General features: G+C 46.1%; 1 protein-coding gene and 1 pseudogene across 2 annotated transcripts in view; both read right to left on the bottom strand.

Moving 5' to 3' along the window:
- The window catches only part of LOC108308693, a 7,271-nt pseudogene extending 6,387 nt beyond the window's left edge, over positions 1-884 (bottom strand). Inside the window, exon 1 of the transcript XR_001827009.2 lies at positions 4-884. The product of XR_001827009.2 is annotated as a 26S proteasome regulatory subunit 4-like (transcript). The remainder of the gene's footprint in view (positions 1-3) is intronic.
- The window catches only part of MAN1C1 (mannosidase alpha class 1C member 1), a 175,965-nt gene that overhangs the window by 113,712 nt on the left and 51,402 nt on the right, over positions 1-10,851 (bottom strand). The gene's annotated exons all lie outside the window — the stretch shown is intronic.

Here is a 10,851-nt window from a genome sequence, read left to right as displayed (position 1 = left end):
AACTCGAAACAGTTCCCGCACGAGTTTGGGCCCATCACCTAGGTACTTCTGAATAAGTTCAGAGCCAACCACTCTCAAGAAAGTGGCTGAGGTTTGGTTTGCTACTGCTTTGGCTAATAAGGTTTTGCCTGTGCCAGGTGGACCATAGAGAATGACCCCCTTAGGAGGCTTTATACCCGTCTCTATATTCATAATATTCAGGGTGGGTGAGAGGAAGCTCCACAGATTCCTTAATTTCCTGAATTTGGTTGTCCAGGCCGCCAATATCGGCATAGGTCTCCTGGGGGGCCTTTTCCACCTTCATCACTGTGACCAGGGGATCCGTGTCATCCATCAGCACCCCTATCACGGCATGCACCTTGTGGTTGAGCAGGACTGAGCAGCCAGGTTCCAGCAGATCCTTGTCTACAAATGACAGAATGCTGACGTAGTGTTCTGAGCCCACAGATGTAGACACGATGGCATGATTGTCATCGATGATCTCTTCCAAGGTTCCTACTGACATCGGGGTGCCCCTCAGATCATCCACTTTTGATCTTTCCTCCTCTTGCTTTTCTTCTAATGGTTTCATTTGTTCCTGATTTCTAATGAATTCTTCCTCCATGAGAAGGTAGTCTTTAGTTCTCTCTAATTTCAGTAATTTTAACCGGCACTGAGTGTGAGGCGTCACCAGTGGCAATTCGCTGGCGGCATCTGGTCCCTTTGTTTTCTTCTTCTTTTTCCCCACTCTAGTTGGTACAGGAGGTTCATATTTCTTTTTCTTGTCCTTGTCATCCTTCTTGCCACCTCCAGGACCATGACCACCACTCTGACTTTGACCCATCTTGCCTTGGCCACTGGAGCTGCCGCTGCCGGAAGTTCTTCCACCAGGTAATTTTTAAAACAAGGTTCACTTCTCTCTCTCTCATCTCGTCTCTCCCTCTCATCTTGTCTCTCTCTGTCTCTCTACCTTTTAATGTATCAAAGGCACACAAGCTCACTGAAGAAAAGCAGACAAAGAGAAGGAAAACAATTACCCATTCTTTAACTCCAACCACCATTCCCATTTTGGTGTCTTTCTCTCCACCTCTCATACTGTACCTTCATTTCTTCCCGTAATTATGACAAAAAAAGTTTCTGATTTTATTACAAAGGCCTTGTAAACATCATTTTTAATAGCTATCTAATAGCCTAGAAAGTAGGTTCAGCAACATTTACTTCACCTCCTTCTCATATAATTAGACATTTTGGTGATTTCTAGTTTGGGGGTATTGTAAATAATGCCATAGTGAACATCTCTGTGCACAAAACATTTTGAATAATTTCCTTAGACCAGAGTTTCTAAGAAACTAAGAAAAAACTTCTGAAGTTATTAATATTTACATGCCGTTTTAAGAAATTACAGCCAGACAGCATGTTTTGCCCACTACTGTGCAAAACTTAGTGAACAGGAAATTGTATCACCATTTTGTCACAATACAGTAAAGTAGTTCACTTGGGGAGATAAAACTAACATAAGGAACAATCACCACTTACATCTGTGTAGCTCTTTGCATATTTTATCTCATTTGATTAGGCCAGTTCAGTGAGTTCAGACAGGATAGGTATTTTTCCCATTTGGAAATAATTACGCAAGGGCTAAATAAAGTAGGTGATGTAAAGTAGTAAGCAGGTATTAAAAATTATGTTTACAAATGTTTCATGATAGGTAAAAATGCTCATTATATATTATTAGGTGGAAAAGCAGAACACAAAATTATATAGTATGAAATTTGCTAGTCTATATATGAGTGTTTAAAAAAAAGAGTGAAAGAAAATACACCAAATTGTTAACAGTGGTTATGTCTGAGAGTGAGAAGTTTAGTGATTTCCATTTTTTCTTTTCATTAACCTATATTTTCTGAATTATCTACGATGAATATCTAGAAATGTGATGTGAAAAATACAGGTTGTTAAAATGAAAAACAAAAAGAAGAAATTGTATGGTGCTACCCTTAAGTCTAAAGAAAGTGCTTGGATGGTCAGCCATGGGGTAGGTAGAACCAAGTTAGGTTTTGATTTTTTAAAAAAGGGAGGCTTTACAGCAGAGAGTCAGTGAGAAGGTTGCCCAGCAAGAGAAACAACATCAAACAGAAGCTCAGATCCAGAGCTCCAGAGTCAAAGAGAATTTTAAGACCAGACACATCATCTACTCTCAAAGCCACATTTTATATGAGACTCAGAAAGGGGTGTGACTTGCCTAGGCCAGAACAGACACTCGTATCACAGAGATAACCATGTCTCTAAGAGCATGGGCCAGGATGGTGCAGTAGCTGATTAGGAAACATGCCGGAGCTGCAGCAAGAGATATTTAGGGCAGGCACGAGAACACAACGGTCGGAATCAAGCAACGTGAGAACTACACACCAAAAGAAATTGTCTCCCTGTCCCCACTGGGTTCTAGAAACACACAACAGGCAGTCACTGTGTGTGCGTTGTGTGTCCATGCTAGAGACAGAGGGTTGCTCTAGATGGTCTCTGGAAGCCCCGCTCCCTTCCTGTAGACTGTGATTTGTAGATTCAAAGAGCACCTAACAATAGACCACAAAGCCTTCCCTTCACCCTAGTCTTGCAAAGGCGGAAAACAAAGCTCCAATGATAAAGAGACACAGGCAGAGCCATTGGAGCTGAATCCTAAGAAATCTCTTCAGTTTTTCCTCAAACAAAAGATGTTCTTGTCTACCTGAACAAATCAAAATGACATAGAATTTTTAAGTGAAAAATATTTACTAGTGTGAGGCAGAACATTATTATTTAAGATTTTCTTTTTACCTGTCTCAGAGCTCAAGAGTTGGAGAAAAGAGGCTAGAATCGGTTGTATCACTCAGGCACAGATGCCCACTCAGCTGAGGACCCCAGAACAACGGGATCAAGAGAGAAAGGAGGCATTTGAGGAGGGGAGGACTTGAGGGTGCCGGCAGACTGCTTCCAGAGTGGAAAACTCCTAAGTTTGTATTGGACACTTCTTTGGGGCAACAACTTGGAAGGAAGGGTGAGCACTGAATATTGAGACATTCTCTCTCCCACTTTAAAGAAGATGACACACATACATACAGGGCTGGCTCTGGCAGTGTCCCAGAGCCACAGTTGCTACATTCAAAGCTGCCAAGGAGGGAAATGGAATTTCTCAGTCATTAAAGACAAGTGCTCACACCATGACGTACAGCCGTATTGGCGTCTCCCAGCAGCGACACCTGGCCCCCATTTCCAGGGGCCAAGCAGGAAGGGATTTGGTCTCTAATGATCATGTAGATAGAGAAATGAGAACATTGGGTTGATTTTTTTTTCCTCTCCCACTTTCAGCAAGTCCAAGGAAAGAGCTGACTGCTTGGTACCTGTTGGAAATAGATGCTCAGTGCCACAAAGAAAAATCAGCACTGAGACAAAGGATCTTTCAGCAACGCAATTTTTACGTCCTGGACTGCAGGAAGGGTACTCTCACTAGCCATCTTGCCACAAGATGAGCAAAGGAAAACACACAAATTTATTACTTACGCATTTGGGGTCATCCTTACTGCTGTGTCTGATCTCCGCTGGCTGGAGCCAGACCTCACAATCTAACCTAAAACCCGATTGACTAAGAAAACTTTTCTAAACAGGTAAAAGCAATGGTGAGCTGGGACATGCCTGTGAGTACATCCAGCAGAGATATCTTGGTTAAAGTACAAGGATGTGTCCTTGTACTTTAACCAAGTACTACGTGCCTGTAAACGTGGTATGTCAACAGCTACATAGGATAGGGCTTAAAAAGTTATTAGCACATTTATTCTTTAACAAGAAAGGAAACTTTAAAAAGGAACTTTTCTACTTCCCACAGTACCTAAAAACTATCCACGTTAGATTTTCTGATCTACTCCCATTTATTGGTGCAACGCAACATGACCTGGTTGGTGATTCCAACGAGGTTCCTGCAAACACACCGCCAGGTCTATGGCTCAGAAGCTGGGCACAGGTGGGGTCTGGTTACGCTGGGAGGTGGGGCGGGGGAGCAGAAGGGGAGATGCTGCCTCCAACCCTCTCAGTTTTGGGTTTACTCGATCGAGCTACTGAATGGCCAATGTGGGAAATGAACATGTGATCCGACTCCCACCCACCTGAGGTCCAGACAGCTCGCCCACATCCTACCCGTGGGGATTCAGGTTTAAGCAGTCTCAGGAATCGCATTCTGTCTGCAGCTGTTTCTAAGGCATCAGGGCCTCAAGTGTGGGCCCTAGAGGCAGAGAGGCCTTTGTTGCTCAGAGTGGTCCAAGGACCAGCAGCAGGGCCTGACCAGGGAGCCAGTTAGAAACAGAGTACCTCAGCTCCACCCTCCCACCTGCTGAATCAAAAGCAGCATTTCAACAAGAGCCCCAGGTGAGTCAAAGGCACATTAAAGTTTGAGATGCTGCTCCAGGGCTCTGCCACCTTACTGACTGTGTGGCCTTGAGCAAATGACTTAACCTCTATGAGTCTCAGTTGCTTCATCTGTAAAGGGACAGAAATACTTAATCCTTTTAACAATCCCAAGAGTAAATAACATAGGTAAAGTATTGAGCACAATGGCTGGTATATAGTATGTGCTCAACAAAAAGAAGCCATAGCATGGATGTGATGAAAAGCGAACACTTTTACATTGCTGGTGGGAATATAAATTAGTACAACCACTATAGAAAACAGTATGAAGATTCCTTAAGGAACTAAAAGTAGAACTATCATTTGACCCAGCAATCCCACTACTGAGTATCTAACACTCCCCAAAAATAAGTCACATGAAAATAAGTCTACATGAAAAGATACATGCACATCCATGTTTATGGCAGCACAATTTGCAATTGCAAAGATTTATGAAACCAACCCAGGTGCCCAATGGCCAATGAGTGGGTAAAGCAAATGCGGTACCTGTACACCATGGAATACTACTCAGCCACAGAAGGGAACAAAATAATGTCCTCTGCAGCAACTCAGAAGGAGCTGAAGGCCATAATTCTAAGTGAAGTAACTCAGGAATGGAAAACTAAATATTATATATTCTCACTTATAAGTGGAAGCTAAGCTATGAGGATGTAAAGGCAGAAGAGTGATATAATGGACTTTGGGGACTCAGAGTTGGGAGAAGACTGCAGGGGTTGAGGGGTAAAAGACTACACACTGGGTACAGTATACACTGCTTAGGTGACGGGTGCACTAAAATCTCAGAAATCACTAAAGAACTTATCCATGTAACCAAGAACTACCTGTACCCCAAAAACTATTGAAATAAAAAATTTAATAAAAAGCAGCCACGGGATATTGTTATCCTATTAACACATCCACTAGAAGAGAAGTATCTCTCCATCCACTTCTGTTTGTACCACGACCACGAGCACCACCCTCATCCATACCATTTCCATCTCTCCATGGGACTCCTGCGGCTGCCTCCTCACTGGCCTAGAGGGTCCTCCTAGGCTTCCTACACTGCTGCCCACATTGTAGCCAGGGTGGTTATTTGAAGTGCAAATTTATTCATATCTCTCTGCTTCATCCCACACATTTAAATAAACTCCTTCCTGAGGCCCATCAGGTCCCAGGAAGTCACCCACTCACGCCTTCAGTCAGCTTATCCTCCCCATCTCTGCCCCAGCTGCACTAGCTTTCTCTCTGTTCCCCAAAGATCCATGCCTCCCTCTGCCTCTGGTCCTTTGCACACGATAGTACCGCTCCTCCAACCACTCCTCCCTCCTCTTTTTGCCTGGTGAATTCCACTCATCTTTCAGCTCTCAGGCATGACTGGTACTTCCAAGAAAGGTCTTCCCTTCAGGTTGAATCACCCTATTATGGAGGATTATTTAATTAATTTATTTTTTCAGACCAAGTCTCATTCTGTGCAGTGGTGCGATCTCAGCTCACTGCAACCTCTGCCGCCCAGGTTCAAGCGATTCTCCTGCCTCAGCCTTATGCAGGATGATTAAAGTCAAAATTTTACATTAGTTGTGTGACTGATTAATTAGTATCTATTTTCCCCCACAAGAATGCAGGCTCCATGAGGCTCTGTTGGCTCCATTGCTCATGAATGCACCCAGCACTTAGCAGAGTAGCCTGCACATAGAGACTTTCCATAAAAATGTGTTGAGTAAATGACTAAAGATGGCAACAATGCAGGGGCACCCTCTAGGGCTGCTCATGTCAGAGGGTTAAGGGGGATGCCTGCGACAAAAGCATCCACTGCCCAGAGGCCTTGACTCAATAAAGATTTATCGAAGGCCCAATAAGGGGACAGCTCCAATTGTGAGGCCACAACAGCAGGGGCAGGTGAGACCCTTCCTGGCGAGGCTTTCGTCTTGGTGCAGTGTACAGACAGACAAAGGCAGCTGCATGGAGAAGGCCACCTGACCTGGGAGCCACTGCATTGAGGCAGGTCCCCAACCGCTCTATTACAGATTGATTGGGTGTTAGGTGGGGGCAGGATAGCGTGGGGGGACAAAGAGGAGTGACAGTGGAAAAGATCTTAGGCCACCCACAAGTGAAATGCCAATGGGAAATGGTTCAACAAAACCTGCCCATGTGCAGGTGTCTCTACCATTTCAAAAATGCTTTTTCATTTGAGCCTTACAGTCACCTGTGAGTGAGGCAGAGTAGGGGTTGTCACCCCCATTTTATGGCAAAAGAAACTGCATTCCCACATACAGACATTTATGGGACATACCGTGTCATGCACGCTGCTAAGAGCTTTTGTATGCACGAGCAGTTTTCACCACACCTCTGTGAGGTGCTCCTGGGGAGGAGGTAAGGCAGAGCAGTTCAGAGCCTGGCTTTAGATCCTGGCTCTACCCAGCTGTGTGTCCTTGGACAAGATACTTCCTCTCTGTCCCTCAATTTGTTCATCTGTTTAATAATGATACTGTTATACTTATCTAGTGTTTTCCATGCGTCATCAGTATTTTACAAATAAACTCATTTAATCTTCACGCTAATCTTAGAGGATAGAACATTAATCTCATTCTCAGGTGAGGAAACTGAGGTACTTGTCCAAGTACCATAGCAAGTAAGCAGGAGCGCCAGGATATGAACGCAGGTGGTCTGTGCTCACGACCACAATACTCCACTGCCTCACAGAATGGAGCAGTAACCATGCCTGCCTCCCAGGGTGCTGCAAGCATTAGTTACAATGCCAAGGCCCTCAGCACAGCACCTGGCCCAGAGCACACTCCCGCTAAGTGTTCACAGGTGCTCCGTCTGCCCAGGGATTCCAACTCATCGTCCTCCCAGCATCGGGAGACGGCACCATCATCCTGCTGCTTGCTCATGCCAGAAACCAAGTCCTCTCAAGTCTCCTTCTCTCCGCACCCAAATGCATCCAGCAGGATTTCTGGCGATGACATCTCTGATTCACCTCCTTTCCTCCTCCCCGTCCACCTCTGGCTGTCATCTGATTGTCAGCAATGGTCTCCAGGTGTCCTCTCTCCTCCCCCACCTCCCCCTGCATCACCCCCATCCTTTCTCCAAACAGCTACCAGGGCCACCCTCTGAAAAGGCAAACCATTAACTGTCATTCCTGTGTAAAAGCCTCCAAATCGCCAGCCCCATGGCACCGAGCCTCCAACACCTTACCTGCCTCTCGGATGTTTTCCCACCACGCTTCAGCCGCAGGGCCTTCGCCCATCACCTCAAACGCACGCTGCCCTTCTTGCCTAGGGCAGGAAGAACAATGGCCCTCAAAGGTTCTAATCCTCAGAGCCTGTGAATGTTGGTTTACAGGGTAAGATGGAATTAAGGTTTCAGATGGAATTACAGTTGATAATCAGCTGACTTGGGGAGAGAAGATTAGCCTGATTATCAGGGTGGGCCCAGTATAATCAGAAGGGTGCTTGTAAGAAAGAGAGTCAGGAGAGTCAGTGTCAAAGTGATGAGATATGAAAGAGACTCCACCATTGCTGGCTTTGAAGATGGAGGAAGGTGGCCAGGAGCCAAGGAATGCAGAGATGCAGGCGGCCTCTCGAAGGGATTCTCCCTGTGATGGTTCATAGTAGATGTCAACCTGACTGGATTAAGGGATACCCAGATAGCTGGGAAAGTATTCCTTCCAGTGTACTGCAAAGGGTATGCCTATGAGGGTGTTTCTGGAAGAGACTGACATTTGAGTCAGTGGATTGAGTTAGGAAGGTCCGCCCTCACCCAGTGTAATAGCACCATCCTATCGGCTGAGGGCCTGCGGCCTGCATGGAAAAGGTAGGGAAAGGCAAATTCTCTCTCTCTCTCTTCTGGAGCTAGCGCACCCTTCCTCTTCTGCCCTTGGGATCAGAACAAGTTCTCTGGCCTTTGGACTGGGGAACTTGCACCAGCTGCCCCTCCGCCCCCAGGTTCTGAGGTTTTCGGCCTTGAGCTGAGAGTTACACTGCTGGCTGCGCTGGTGCCCAGGCCGTTGGGTGTGGGCTGAGCCATGCCACTGGCTTCTCTGCTTCTCCAGTTTACAGATGGCTTGTTGTGGAACTTCCCAGCCTCCATAATCATGTGGGCCAATTCCCCTAATAATTCCCACGCCCACCATCTCCTATTGGTTCCATTTCTCTAGAGAATCCTAATTAATGCACTTTCCTAGAACCTCCAGAAAGGAATACAGCCTGGCCTGGCCACCACCTGCGTTTTAGCCCAGTGACACCTTAGCTCAGACCTCTGACCTACTAAGCTGTAAGAGAACGAATTTGTTCTAAGTCACTGAGTTTTTGTGATTTGTTACTGCAGCAGGATAAAACTAAAACACCACCTAAGGGCCTTCATACATGCCAATGAATAACCAAATGAACAAACCAACCCACCGAATCTCCAGTGCATCTTCCGCTCTGCCACGGCACCTTCCTACATGAGGAGTTCTGGTGTTCGGGGCACAGGTACCAGCATTCTGAATTCGCTGTCCTCCTACAGCCCCCTGCCATCCATCAGTGACCACACCTAACATCTCTATGGGATGATAATTTATTTCGTGTCTGTATCCTTTGCCCTTGAAAGCTGGAACCTATTCCCCTCTGTATCCCCAACTCCTAGCACAGAGCTTGGCTATACAGAGGGAGTCAACATAGCAATCAGTACTAACAATGACTCATGCGCTACCTCTGTTATCCAGTAGTGGACATTCACTGAGCACTTACTGCGTGCCACCCACTGGGTTAGGCCCTTCACAAGCATTTAATCCTATATCAGCCCCTCGAGGTAGGTTACCATTATTATCCCTATTTTACAAGATGGAGCAATTGAATCCTGGAGGGTGAAATAACTTGCCCAAGGACATGGAACAAACAGCCAGCAGCAGCAACAAGGCATGATGGCTCAAGCCTATAATCCCAGCACTTTGGGAGGCTGGAGATGGGTGGATCGCTTGAGCCCGGGAGCTCAAGACCAGCATGGGCAACATTGTGAAATCCCATCTCTACTGAAAATACAAAAAATTACCTGGGTATGATGGCACGCACCTGTAGCACGCACCAGCTACTCGGGAGGCTTAGGTGGGGGGAATGCTTGAGCCCAGGTTCGGTGGAGGTTGCAGTGAGCCATCACACCACTGTACTCCGGCCTGGGTGACAGAATAAGACCCCATCTCAAAAAAAAAAGTAGTGGCAGAGCCAGGCAATGGATGCAAGAGGTTAACTCGGAGCTGCAGTCTTAACCACGACAGCAAACTGCCTCCTACCCAACCACCCTCAGAGGTGAGATCAGCCTCTCCTCTTGCCAACATTTGGGCTCTGTAGCTGGCAGGTGGCAGAGCCAGTGTTTGAAGCCAGGGTCTGGCTGATTCAAAAAGCTTTGTCTCTTCCATCTTACCAGGCTGCTCTACTGTCTAATGAATGTACCAACAAAACATTGACCCAGCACTTCTGGACAGCATGTGGCACACACAGAATCAAACAAGGACGGGCCGCTGCCCTGTGCCTGGCTCAGGTGGCCCATCCTTATGTCTGCTCCTTTTTGAAAATGAGAAATGTCCAAATTCCCGCTCCCTGAAGGCTCAGTCTGCTAGAAGGAATGGATGACCTGCTTTAAAGCTGCCCCAGCAGAGCCTGGAGCCTTGGAAACATAAAAGAAGTGGAACCAGTTCTTTTATCCAAACTTTAAGATTGAATTTTTTTTTTTTTAAGAAAGAAATAGGTTTAAATGAAAACAAGAAAAATACCAATGTGAGTGGCAGAGAGATCCTGCAGGGCACATGGAGTGCAGGAATCTCCAGGTGCTGGTGTCCCATGGAGGTAATGCTATCTGAAATCTGCAAGTTCAGCCTTGATAATCACTGTCTAAAGACTACTTAGTGGCATCTCTGTGTCCACAAGGGGACTTGGGTGATGGGTTTCAGAGCCTTTGGGGCTTACAGGGAGGCCCTGGGCCAAGCACAAGAACATTCCAGCAGGGCAGGAAACTTGTTTTCCAGGCAATGTTGTCATTTCTGAAGAAATCCACTGCGGGTATAGACTGCTTGGGGAAACCCTTTGGAATCATGTGGAACCAACTACATTTTCTGGTAGTTCTACATTTTCTAGTAGTTCTTGGAGCCAAAAGAAGATCAGCAAGATTTCCTGAGATTCCTTTCCTGGACTCAAGAAGGGGGCCTGAGAACTACTGACATTCATGGGCAGTAAAGGGCCCTGTTTCTTGCCTATAAAAGCATTTCAGTTAAATATTAGAGATAGGCCAGTATTTATTTGTATGTATGCATTTATGTATTTTTAGAAATAGAGTCTCACTTTGTCATCCCGAGTGCAGTGCAGTGATATGAGAGTAACTCACTGCAGCCTCCAACTCCTAGGCTTAAGTGATCCTCCCACCTCAGCCCCCTGAGTAGCTGGGACTACAGATGTGTGCCACCACACCTGGCTGATTTTTTTTTTTTTT

This window comes from Cebus imitator, unplaced genomic scaffold (genome assembly GCF_001604975.1).
Source record: "Cebus imitator isolate Cc_AM_T3 unplaced genomic scaffold, Cebus_imitator-1.0 Scaffold87, whole genome shotgun sequence".
In the NCBI taxonomy this organism is placed as follows: domain Eukaryota; kingdom Metazoa; phylum Chordata; class Mammalia; order Primates; family Cebidae; genus Cebus; species Cebus imitator.
The sequence above is the reverse complement of the archived record's forward strand: the minus strand, read 5'-3'. Positions and strand labels throughout refer to the sequence as shown.